Source organism: Syngnathoides biaculeatus, chromosome 14, assembly GCF_019802595.1.
Source record: "Syngnathoides biaculeatus isolate LvHL_M chromosome 14, ASM1980259v1, whole genome shotgun sequence".
Lineage (NCBI taxonomy): Eukaryota > Metazoa > Chordata > Actinopteri > Syngnathiformes > Syngnathidae > Syngnathoides > Syngnathoides biaculeatus.
Window position 1 is genome coordinate 2,084,759 of NC_084653.1, and position 14,319 is coordinate 2,099,077.

The window sequence follows — 14,319 nt, forward strand, 5'->3', positions numbered from 1 at the left end:
TCACCTGGTTCTCTGCACTACTTTTGTCTTAGGGTTTCCTACCCACCACCAGAGTCAATCTACACAACACCATCCTGTGTTGTCGAGCTACATTCTCCCTACCACTACTTTTGTCAGTCAGTCAGTAACCTCCTTCAGATTACATCGGCTGTACAGAATATAATCCACCTGCGTGATTCTACCGCCGTTCTTATAGGTCACTATATGTTCCTGCCTCTTCTGGAAAAAAGTGTTTACTACTGCCATTTCCATCCTTTTTGCAAAGTCCACCACCATCTGTCACTCAAAGTCCCTTTCCTGGATGCTGTACTTACGCATCACTTCTTCATCGCCCCTGTATCCTTCACCAACATGTCCATTACAATCTGCACCAATCGCAATTCTCTCTCTGTCTTGGATGCTCAGAAGTACTTCATCTAGTTCCTTTCAGAATTTCTCAGTCACATCCTACCTGTGGGGCATCGCTGTCCATTTGTCTTCCCATCTACTTCATGGTAAAATAATTTAAACCCTGCTCCCAACCCTCTAGCCTTACTACCTCTCCACCTGGTCTCTTGCATGCACAATATATCAACCTCTCTCCTAATCATCATGTGAACCAACTCCTGACCTTTTCCTGTCATAGTCCCAACATTCAATGTCCCTACATTCAGTTGTGGGCTCTGTGCCTTCCTCTTCTTCTTCTGCCGACGAAGCCGCTTTTCTCCTCTTCTTTGTCTTCGACCCACAGTAGCTGAATTTCCACTGACGCCCTGCAGGTTAACCCGGGCCCTGACCGATCCAGTATGATATTCGTTTGATGAACGCTCATATTTGTTAGGCACAGTTTTACGCCGGATGCCCTTCCTAACACAACCCTCTGCAATTATCCGGGCTTGGGACCGGCCTACAGATTGCACTGTCTTGTGCCACCCATAGGGCTGCAGATAGTATGCAAAGTACAAATGTTGTACTGTTGCTTAAACATTCTGGTACCACATTGTGGCTCCAGCAGAAGTCTTCGAGTGGTGAATGGTAACTATACAGTAATATATTACAATAAGTGTTTTATAATATATATTTATATTATAAATTAAGAATACTGTATATTTCCTATTTCTCAGGTTTTATAATTAAAGATTTAACTAAATACATTTTTTGTCTCAAATATGCAAAGTAAAAATGGGGTTTACATATTTTAAACGTTCTGATACCCACATAAACATACATCCCTGCTACTGCAGTTTTTTACTTTTCGCAGGTGGTTATGGTCCCAATTAACTGCGAAAAATGTGCATATATCAAATAATCTGCTCACACAACAGTTTGAGATCAAAATTGTCATTAAATTAAAAGCACAAAACAACACTTTTCACTTTTAAAAAGATAATTGTCTTTTTATTTATTGTCTTAATCAGATGTAATAAATTAATTCCTTTACCACTTCAATCACTTTGGAATTGACCTGTGTCAATGCCACCATTTCCTGAGTCACTTGTTCTAATACTAATAGTGGAAGTGGACTTTTAAAGTGGACTAACAGGTTTTTGAGGGTCAGAATTCGAGCTGATAGGTGTTCAAATGCTTATTTGCAGCTGTATCACATAAATAAATCGTTAAAACTCATACATTGTGATTTCTGGATTTTTCTTTTTTAATTATCTCTCACACAGTGGACATGCACCTACGATGAAAATTTCAGACCCCTCCATGATTTCTAAGTGGGAGAACTTGCAATATAGCAGGGTGTTCAAATACTTATTTTCTTCACTGTATGTATTAGCCTCATTGTCATGGCCAGCGTTCCTGAGCCATCACAGCTAAGTCAAGTCTTGGTTTTTGCCTCGCGACCTCATTTTCATGTTTTTGGACCTTCCTTGTTGCCACGTGATTTTGTATCTCTGCCTTTTTAGGACTGCTTATCTGTGTATGACCTCTGCCTGGAATAAAACCACCCTCAACTTCATGTCCTTGCCTCGGAGTTCTGCATTTGAGTCCAGCTCCATGTCGCATGCTCGTGACAGAGACTCGATAATGCAACCCTTCAACCGCTCCTTCTCGAATGTTCTTGCCTCCCTCCAGACACATCACTTCCTGTCCTTTCACCTTGGATGTCATTCATTCACATAGACGGTTTAGCAAAATAAATTTACAAAGTATTTTTTTCACAAATTAACAGAACACATTTCAATAAAAATTCTTCCAAAAGAAAATAAATTCAGTTCACCTTGATAACAAAGAATATTCCACTACCTTATATAAAGAAAATCTCTAACTTAATTACTACTCAATTTATTTGAACTTTTAACTTATTGCCAGAATATACAACAATATTTTAACTTGCATTTTTTTTAACTGGGTTACACATTAATTCATTTATATTTGGATATCTCCCTAGAAAAGTGGAGAGGAGATTACAATTCTCATTCTTTAATTTATAACAAGGGTGATAGTCACTAAATAACTTCTAATTTATGAGGGCATGTAGGAGAGAAAATTGTTTATTTACACTCCTCAGCTATGTGGTGTAGACCTGCTATTCCTGCAGACATAACATGCAGCCGAGAGATAAGAATTAGATGAAAGTACAGTGAATGTTAGAATAAATATTTTTGGGTTTACATTCTTTCCTTCTGCAAAGCTGTGTCAATTCTCTGAGTCCTCTGCCAGGACTCAGTAAAAGTATACTGAGATGGATGATGCTTCCATGATTGTCCCATTTCTCTTTTCCAGTAAATATTTCAGTTGCTCTTTAACTTTAGCTGGTTCTGTTATTTGTTCTGAGTACACTTCCCATCTGAAGTATTTTTTCGATAAAATACATCAGCTGTAAAAGATAGTTTTCTGTTGACATCAGAAAATGAGTCTATTCAGCAACATGGATTCGCTTTCCTCTTGACCCTGTTCACATAAATATTTGGAGAGTCGTGATAGGTTACAGGGCAGAACTACAGTGAGCAGAGCTACTTCATATGACCCCTCTGAAACCCCTTTGGTGAGGCTGGTGTTTAATCAATCTCTTGGCTTCAACTCCCAGCAGGCCCATGGCTTCCTGACTCTGCCATCTGTGCTGACCCTGCATGTACAGAATTCACGGTCTATTATAAGATACCTGTCCTTGGGTTATCGCCACTTCTTTTTTAACAATATGATTCTAGTTGACCTAGCTGCGCACATTTTTATTTTTTTTTCATTTTTTTTTTACACACACATCCACATGTGCCCACAACTTGTCACACTTATATAGCTGAGAGGGAAACAAAATCTTTGGGTCAATTTAAGTGTGCAGAATTGAGAAGTCAAAGAAAGCAGTGATCAGCGGCTCTCATCCACGTCTGCTCATGGTACATGAACAAACGAAATAATATTTCCACATAAATTAGCCTCCACCACAATTATATGAAATTTGGCTTCCAGAGTGGCAAAATATTCCGAAATCAACACTACAGTTTTTTCATGAGTTTTGTCTGTTACTACTGTTTTAACTCCAATACTGTAGTTTGTCATCCATCCAGCAAAAATGGCTGCCTCTCCTCAGAAGGCCATTACCACAGAGAAGGTCTTATCAGCTCTGAAAGTGCAACTAATCTTCAGCCTGTTCTGATGAATTTGGCTGAGCACTTGATGGCTCAGTTAAAAAATAAATCAATCAATAATGGACCTCTGGTGACTTATGTGGTGTTTACCAGGTGTACTGTAGACATGTTGACAAAGAGGTTTCCTCAAATAGAGACAATTAATATAAAACAAAAAGCAAAAAACTCATAGGAAAATTATTTTTTCATTAATTCATCTTCTATATTGCTTATCATCATTGGGGTTCCAGGCATGCTGGAGTCCATCCCTGCTGAATCTGGGCGAGAGCGTAGGGTACACCTTGAACTGCTTGCCACTGTATTGCAGGGTACATACTATGTAAACTAACAACCATACAGATTCACATTTACGGACAATTTAGATTCTTCAATTAACCGACCATGCATGTTTTTTTTTTTGGATGTGGCAGATACTGCAGAGAGGACAATAGAAATCACTGTTGCATCATAATACAGACTTATTTGAAATCTCTGTTCCATGAATAGGTTTACCAGTCTCAAATGTCCCAAAGTTGGTCCATAGGGAGAGAAGGAATGCTGTTTGGTAAATTCAACAATGGAATTAGATGTCTTTTACAGCAAATCCACCATGCCCATCATTGAAAGGAGAAAGTGATGACCTACAGGCAATGTTCTGAGTGGTGGTTCACAGGTGGAGTGTGGGTTTAAAAAAAAATGGAATACAAATAATCATCGTTTAATGACTCATGGAATTCCTATATTCTGTCCCATTGGATCTCAACATATTTCAAGGTTTGAGATTTGATCAGAATCAGTGGTTTTAAAAGAAACAATAGTAGAGAGTACTTCACAATAGGAAGTGGCTTTAAGATTTATTTGACAAATTTCCATCAAATGTGACCACCAAATGAGTAATCAGGCTAATTATAATCGTGTGTGATTAGAGGTGCTGTATTCTTAGTGTTTGTTTGTATATTAGGAGTGCCATTCCAAAAATGCTGCACTAACAATTTACACAATATTTATTAGAGTTGGCAAAACACCCCCGGGAAAGAATTAGATTTTTTTGGTGAGGGTCTGATTAAAGTGTTGATACAGGAATGTTTCATCTTTTGAGTTACCATTAAAGCATGCTTTGGTAACTGTTCACCTCGAGAGAAAAGAAAAAAAAAACACTTCCTGCTTCTGTATTTTGTTTTGTTTTGTCTTCATCAATAAATTGGGTAGTAAGCTCCTAACTCATAAACAAGCAACAAACAGAACAATACAGTTGTAGCAAGATTTTTTTTTCACCGTCGTTTCCTTAACGAAGGAACCATGTGATGTGGCTTCAACTTGTATAAAATGAAAACAACAACTACAAAAACATGTTCCTACGACAATTAATCAAATCAAACATAGACTTTATGTACATTTCATACATAGTACTACAAATACCTTTGGTGGCTGAAGACGGATGAAGGTTGAGAAAAATGGATACATTACATTGTCTTATTAAGTGTGTGTGTTTCTTGTGTGTGTCTTCTGTGCTCGCAAGGCTTTTTTTCATTACCCAGCCTATCAACATGGAAAATAAGATGTGGACTCTCCTGACCTGACTACTGAGACAGATAAGCATTGCAAACACACTGTGAAGTGGCTCAGCCAATTGAAATCACACACTACTGAGTCAGAGCAAACAAGGCGCCCACAGTCCCTCTCCATTGACAGAGGTGGCCCATACTTTTGAGAGACCAAGAAATTAATGTTTGGTGAGCCATTGTGTATTTTTGCACGCATGCATGTCACCTCCTATGTTTGTTGTAATCCTTCTCATTTTTCACCATTTAACATGACTCTAAACATTGAATCTTTTTATTGACATATGACTCACACTCTTTGCTACATGTGTCAAATTCAGGCCTTGGGGGCCAGATCTGATCTGGTCAGATCTGATTACTTTATTTTATGTCTTTAATGTGTCGATGGTACATATTAGAAATAATGACCCCCATCACAAGCATGTTAGTCAACTGATGCACACAGTTGCTGTAACAACACATCAAGGAATGGTGGGCCCAGCCTTCTCCACCAACAAGGGCTGGACCCCTCTCACCCCATTGCCTGGGGGAGCCAAGAGACATGTGAATACTCACCTCCCACCGATATCACTATGGTTACCAGGTCCCCAATTGGAAACCGATTGTTGGGAGTAAGGTGAAACAGACATGCTGCAGTTATGGCCCGCAACCCATCGCTCCCCAGCCCCCACCACACTCAGACCAAGCAGTTCACTAAAGGATGTGTTTATGCACTGTACGACATGTATTCCGATACCACTGCATCCTGTCTTTTACGATCACTGGGCTTTACGTTATGTTAAACATGACATCTCTTCATGCAACTGGACACACTTGTTAACATGGAGATGACAGTAATAATGGAATACATCAGTCTATTGTGTGAGGGGAAAAAAAAACAAAATGAGGAAAAATATGGTGTTTGTAACTGGTCATTGGGAGAAGACATTTATTCCAGAATTGCTTGTGGTATGTTCATGAAGTTTTAATACGATACGACTTGCAAGCAAGCAACTAACGAAAAATGTTCTAAAGTTTCGGTAAACGTGGTTTGTGTGCACTGAGTAAAAGTTAACAACGGTCTGCAAGTATGTTGATAAGAGTAAGAACTGGAAGTGAATCCTGTTGGTCGATGTCAAGCAGAGATGCAAACCTGGCATGAGAGGGACTTCTGGGTGGTAACCCTGCTGTTGTTTACAGAGATGTGCCTATCAGGACTCATACCATACTAATTGTTTCAAGAAATTGTTTCCCCTCTACACTCTGGACTGCTTCATTTAGTGTATATACAGTGAGGAAACTATAGGAATTATAGGAACATCTTGAGTTTTTGAAAGTTCACCCACTTTCAAATCATGGAGGGGTCTTATATTTGATTGAAGAATTTCTGCTAGGATGAAGGGCAAAGTTTATAGAACAATAGTGAGGTTGGCCATGATGTACGGATTAGAGACGGTGGCTCTGAAGAAACAACAGGAAGCAGAACTGGAGCTACCACAAATGAAGATGCTGAGGTTCTTGCTTGGAGTGAACAGGTTGGATAGGATTAGAAATTAGCTCATTAGAGGGACAGCCAGAGTTGGATGTATTCGAGACAAGATTAGAGGGAGCAGACTTAGATGGTTTGGACATGTTCAGAGGCAAGAGAGTGAGTATATTGGTAGAAGGATGCTGAGGATGGAGCTGCCATGTAAAAGAGCGAGAAGAAGACCAAAGAAAAGATTGATGGATGTTGCGAGGGAGGACATGAGGACAGTGGGTGTTAAAGAGGAAGATACATGAGATAGTCTTAGATGGAAAAAGATGACACGCTGTAGCAACCCATAACGGGACAAGCCGAAAGGAAAAGAAGAAGACTGATTGGACCAGCAGTGTATGAGGGTGTGTCCCAACAACAGTGCAAGACAGAAAATGGATTCGCTAAACAAGAATTTAAAAGGGAAAAAACTGAATGCCTTCTCACTTTTAACCAACGAGTGACTCTGTAAGAAGCATATCACGTGTCTGGCGTGGCCAAGCCAATCTCCAGACCTAAACCCAATAGAAAATCTTTGGGGGGAGGTGAAACTCCGTGTTTCTCAGCGGCAGGCCAGAAACCTCTCTGATCTAGAGAGCTGTGTGGAGGAGTGGGCCAAAATTCCTGCATGTGCAAACCTGGTGAACAACTACAGGAAACGTTTGACCTCTGTAATTGCAAACAAAGGCTACTGTACCAAATATTAACATTGGTTTTCTCAGGTTTTCAAATACTTATTTGCAGCTGTATCACACAAATAAATCATTAAAAAATCATACATTATGATTTCTGGATTTTCTTTTTAGATTATCTGTCTCACAGTGGACATGCACCTATGATGAAAATTTCAGACCCCTTCATGATTTCTAAGTGGGAGAACTTGCAATATAGCAGGGTGTTCAAATACTTGTTTTCTTCACTGCATATGTGAAGGAGTCACTGATGATTGTAGTACACACACCTGCCTTTGATGTAGGCAGCGTGGGATCAATTCCCGCTCATTGATGGTTTCGATATCTGCCCTGCGACTGGCTGCTGACCAGTTTGGGATGTAGTGTGCCTTCAACTGAAGTTAGCTGGTATAGGCTCCAGCTCTCTTCCCAAATAGATGCAGAAGGGTTGCGTCAGGAAGGGCATCTGGTGCAAAAACTGTGCTCAACAAATATGCGCATTCATCTCACATGACACACTGTGGCGACCCCTAACGGGACAAGCTGAAAGAAATACATACATGTATACATGAAGTATTAGAGTTGGTGAATATCGCAGGGTGTTCAAATACTTATTTTCTTCACTGTGTCCGCAACGTATGGCTCGGCGCATCTAGTGTATGAAAAAAAAAAAAAAAATTTGAAACTGGACACGGTTTTTCTACCAGTGCAAGATGTTATCTGGAAAATACTGTAATAAGATCTATAAGGGATTTATAGGAGAACAGACAGGGAGGTCTCACAACAGAAAGAAAATAATAGAAACAACAAGGGAAGAGAGGATTAAAACTTAGCGTGAATAGGTTAAACTGTTTTTAGTGGGTACAGAGATGGAACTTTGTATGAAGCTAACGTTTACCTTGAAATTATAAGGCGCCAATTTTGCACATTCTTTCAATGATTGAAATGTTCTACTCACGACTGTTCCTCTTTGGGTCTTTGGGGTAGTCTCTCTCGGTTGTCTTGGGAAGCATGAAATTCCTTTGCTTGGCTGTTGAAAAAGGGATGGATAAAAATAAAACAAAAACAGGCAAAAAAAGGAAAAGAAGCTGTGCAGTCAGGTTGCGCTTGGAGGAAAGGTCCTGCCAACTGAACTTGTGCTGGGCCTAAGTCTTGCTCTCAGCTGTGTGCTTGACCTGTACAAAATGCCGGCGGTTGCCTGCTGAGGTTACGGCAACCGATTGTGGCTAAGAAAAGCGATTGAAGCCGTATGGCTTCCTCAATCGAAAGTGCCGCCGGCTTGGTTTTGACAGACATGGTGGCTCCTCTGCCACCAGAGAACAACAGAAAAAGAAGAAATTTGGCTGAAGCCATAAATCACTGATTCATAATGTTGTTGAAATAATTTTTGGTTGAAGATTTCGTACTCTTCATGATTTTAAAAATTTTCAACACGATAATAATGAATAAATGTGAATATATTATGAAATTACTTGTAATTATTTGTTCCAAAACAATGGGAATATTTTGAATAGTTGTCATCTACGGAGTGTTAAGCAACAAAATTTTTTAACTGGACTACTGCACTTAAGAGTTAATTGTTTTGAATGTGTCAATAAAATTAGTTTGACACACATGTCGAGGGTCTCTGACATGCTGACTAGTTGTCAGAGAAAGTTAGACCTCCTGGATATATTGAAAAGAAGAAAAAGATATGCTGAAATATCCTGCTATTGCCACGTGAACAAGAATACTGTGCAGGAAAAAACGGATGAAAAAACAATAGTTATCACTTAAGGAAGACCATATAATCTAGCTTTTGCATTAGTGTTTACAATTCTGAACATAGTAAGTATGGATTCTTTTGTAGGAGTAGATCCCTAACCACTCCTAATAGCTAGAGTTTTCTGTAAAACAGAGGTGATTTTTTTTTTTATGGTTGCTCATCAGTAAGGGGTCACAATTTGTAGCATATCAATGTTCAAAAACAAGATCACACCCTAATTTACAGTATTCTGTCAGAAAATGTTTAGCCAAAAGACCTGACAAGTGTGAGGCATGATTGATATAGTATTGTATAATTTGTCATCACTGCCCAAACAAAAACAATACTGCTGAACAAGTATTTGTGCAATTGACACTTTGTTGAGTAGAAACACGTTTGATTTCCAGAATGAAAAGATGTTTTTGTAGATGTAAACTTTTTCTTCAAAAATATTTGATATTATTCCTTTGAAGATACTGATATTAACAAATCATTTCAAACAAACAGGAAACATGTAGGCAAGACTGTATGTGAGAGCTTTCAGCAGGGCTGTCAAATAAAAATGAGAGAAGAATAAAAGAAACCTAAGAAGGGAGAGGAATATGTTGTCACACCCTCTCAGCTTCTCTCTTTGTCAATTTTCAGAAGTTATTGTTCTCAGTGGAATTTGTTTTCTTTTCCTGTCCAGAGATGATAAAGGAGAGTGAAGTCATATCCCTAGTTTATTTTCAGTGAAGCACAGACAAACTGTGAAAAATGATTCTCACACACATTTCACCTTGCGTACCACTGGACATGACTTACACGCCTGCACTTGTGATTCCATTTGAAGAATTTTATGCTTTTATCTATTTTCTCTCCCTTTGTTCTAACATGAAGTCACCTGTCAAGTCCCAGAGTCATTGCACTCCTGTCACAGCGTCCTTAATCCCAAAATATTGAACCCAGGTTGCTCCTGATGACACAGTAGATGAATGCGGTTACAGTGTCAAACCGTGTTTGTATGTGACATTTAAATTAGAAAAGGCAAAGCTTATTTAACATAACTTCAGATTTCTTTTTAGTACAAATCTCTTGTACGTTCTCGTGAATGCATAATTTAACCATTAGCTATAAACTAATCACAAGCTATTCTGTTGATTTCAATTCTTTGTGTTGGGTTAATATATGGCCACAATGCCTATGATTTATTCTTTTACTGTACTTGTGGAACAAAATTTGATGGGTCAGAACCTTAAGCAAATAAAGACCATTGTAACAATTCACTCAAATGATTTATTCCAAACGAACAAATAAAATGATAGGTTAACACAGAGGTTCTTAACCTGATTGGAGGGACTGAACCTCCACAGGTTTCAAGGTTTCATACACAAATTCACCAAACCATAATAACTGGGGGGAAGAACCATGCATCCATTGCATACAACATCCCTGTGTTCAAAGGACAAAATTAACAAAACATACATTTCACACACAAAAAAAACATTACTCATTCAATATTGAAATGGCTGACTTTCACTGTTGACTTTCACCTGAGTGGATGACACACATGTGATTTCCACAACAAAGTCTATTCCTTTTGAATTTTTATGTCTACTATCCACAAAATGGTTGTTCACGAAGCTACGTTGAAACAAAGGATATGAGTATCTCAAGGGTTTTCTTTGTCACAGAGTATGACGATAAAATTTGGTGTCACCAAGAAATTGAGACTATTGTTGTTTTAAAAAGTTGAGAATGTTCGAAAGTGTTAAGGTCTTTTCACACTCCACTTTTTTGGGGATGCTCATCAGAGGCCAAGGCATAGGCATAGGGATCAAAGCCATACACACAAAATAAAAAAATAAAATAAATCAGTGAACACTGATTTTGTTCATGTCTATTCCATCCATCCATCCACTTCCTCCCGATTCTCCGGGTCAGGTCGCAGGGGCAGTAGCTACAGCAGAGATACCCAGAGTTCACTTTCCCTAGCCACTTCTTCCAGTTCTTCCGGAGGGATCCCGATGCGTTCCCAGGCCAACCGGGACACATAGTCTCTCCAGCTTGTCCCAGGTCATCCCTGGGGTCTCTTTACAAAGCGACATGCCTGGAACACGTCACCAGGGAGGCGTCCGGGAGGCAACCGGATCAGATGCCACAGCCACCTCTTCTGGCTCCTCTCAAAGCAGAGGAGCAGCGCCTTGGCACTGAGCCCCTCCTGGATGATCGAGCTTCTCACCCTATCTCTAAGGGAGAGCCCGGACACCCAAGGAGGAAACTCATTTCGGCCGCTTGTATCCGGTATCTTGGTCTTTCGGTCACGACCTACAGTTCGTCCCCGTAGGTGAGGATAAGAATGTAGATCGACTGGTGAATTGAGAGCTTCATCTTTCGGCTTAACTCCCTCTTCACCATAACGGATCAATACAAAGTCCGCATCACTGCAGACGCTCCACCAATCTGTTTGTCAATCCCCCGCTCCATTCTGCCCTCACTCATGAACAAGACCCCAAGATACTTGAACTCCTCCACTTGGGGCAGGATCTCATTCCCGAGCCAGAGAGGTTATGCCACCCTTTTCCAACTGAGGACAATGGTCTCATATTTGGAGGTGCTGATTCTCATCCCAGCCGCTTTACACTCGGCTACGAACCGCTCCAGTAAAAGTTGGAGATCAGAACCACACCATCTGCAAAGAGCAGAGATGCGATGCTGAAGCCATCAAACCGGACACACGCTACGCCTCAGCTGCACCTAGAGATTCTGTCCATAATAGTTATGAACAAAATCGTGACAAAGGGCAGCCTTGGCGGAGTCCAACTCTCACCGGAAACGAGTTGTACTTATTGCTGGCAATGTGGATCAAACTCTGACACTAGTTGTACTGGGACTGAACAGCCCGTATCACGAGGTTTGGTACCTCAAATTTCCCGAAGAACACCCTACAGGACTCCCAAACGGACACGGTCAAACACCTTCTCCAAGTCCACAAAACACATAGACTGGTTGGGTGAATTGCCATACACCATCGAGGATCTTTCCGAGTGTATAGAGCTGGTCCACTGTTCCACGGCCAGGACGAAAACCCTATTGTTCCGGCTGAATTTAAGATTCGACTTACCAGGGAGGCCGAAGAGTGTGATACTTCTATATTTGGAACACACCCTCTGGTCCCCCTTCTTAACAAAATAGATAAATAATTAGGATGAAATGAAATATTCATTGCTGTCTGCTGTATAGAGAGTATTTCTGATTGATATGGTACAGGTTTGGACACAACTGACCATCCATCCATCCACCATCCATCCATCCATCCACCATCCATCCATCCATCCATCCATCCATCCATCCATCCATCCATCCATCCATCCATCCATCCATCCATCCATCCATCCATCCTCTCCCGCTTTTCCAGGTCGCGTAGCGACATGTTGAAAATTCATCCACCCATGGTATGTTGTGCCTATCCCAGATGACTTTGGGCAATAGACAGGGTACACCTTCAACTGGTCGCCAGACAATTGCAGGACATAAATACATCAACAACTATTGACATTAACATTCAAACATATGGACAATTTTGACTCTTCAATTAACCTACCATTAATGTTTTTCCAATGGGGAAGAAACCAGATTAATCTCATCCATGTCAAGAATGGGCAGTTTGTTCAAATCCACACCCACTTCTGTTGTAATAAATTCCAGTGTTTAAAACCAACACTCAACCAGAAGTTCTGTCTGCAACAAAATAGTGAAGATTGCAATCATTGACTAACCATTTGCTTACAAAGCCCCAGCCGCCGAGAGACAACGTTGCTCTTCGATTCAACGGTAAAATTTCCAGCACTCCCCAGTCCTTCACCCGGCATTTCAACACGCAATTCCATGCACGCCCAGCCGCTACACCATCAGTGCATTTGATGGTCGCCCGAAACACCCTGCGTTCATTGCACCGCTTGAAAACTGACAGCGCACCAATTTTCGTCCCACCCGACTTCGCCATGGCCATCCGTAGCGTAAAGGCCAGCAAAGCCCGGTGGCCCGACAGCGTGTGTGCTGTCATGCTCAAATACACAGGACCGGCCTGTCACAGCTACTTGGCCGAACTGTTCACCCTCTCGCTTCAGTCATCCATCGTTCCTTCCATCTGGAAAGTCAGCAGGGTAATCCCTCTGCCAAAACCTGGCAAGCCACCGGGTGAGGGCAAATCATTTCGACCCATCACCTTGCTCTACCCGGTGGCAAAACTCCTCAAAACTCTCTTGCTCCCGACGGTTGTACAATATCTCCCATCAGCGCCTTTGCAACATGGCTTCAAAAAGCAGCACAGCACAACCACTGCGCTCCATACCAAATCGTCAACGGATTGAACACGCCGAAACCACATCACCGTGGCCATGGCCGTGGCCCTGAACCAGTCCTCGACTTTCGACACGCTCCGCCACGCGACACTCGTCAACAACATCCGACACTCCCAAACTACGCAAAACGCTGGCTTGCCAGCGATTTGCGTGGTCGTCAGGCGTTTGTCGGGTTTCGTGGCGCCACCAGCCGCCACTGTCGTGTCAAACAAGGTGTCCCACAGGGCAGTGTGCAGTCGCTCATTCTGCTCAACTCCTACATCAGCAGCATGCCAGCGCCGCCACCCGGCATTTGCGTCGTCTCGTACGTCGACGACACAACAGTGCTTGCATCCGGCCCGATCGTAGCTGACCTCGAAGTCGCCCTGAACGCAATTGTACTTGTACTCGCCTTGTACAGTTCTTCACGGATCGTAACCTTCAACTGTCAACACCAAAATCAACTGCAACCCTCTTCACCAACTGGAACGCCGATCAATCTTGACCTTGGAATTCAAATCTCCGGGAACGCGATTCCAACGGTTGAACCCGCTGAAGCTGCTTGGTGTGACTTTCGACACCCGTTTTATGTTCGCCGCACACGTAAAAGATGTCAAGTCAGGGCTGCACTGCCGAGTCAACGCCCTGAAAGCACTCGGTGGCACCTCCTGGGGTGCCAACAAAGAGGTGCAAGCCACCAGTTACAAAGCCATCGGACGGAGCCTGCTCAACTATGACCCCCCCCCGATCTGGTCACCGAACCTAGGCGACAGCCATTGGAAGAAACTTCAGGCCAGCCAAAATGCAGCCCTCCGCTGTATCACAGGCTGCTACCTGATGTCCTCCACCGACCACCTGCACATTGAACCCAAGACCCTGCGTGTCCGTCAACACAACAAACTGCCGTCTAGGCAGTATTTGCTTCAATGCCATCGACCAGGTCATCCAAACAGCAACCTGGCACACGCGTC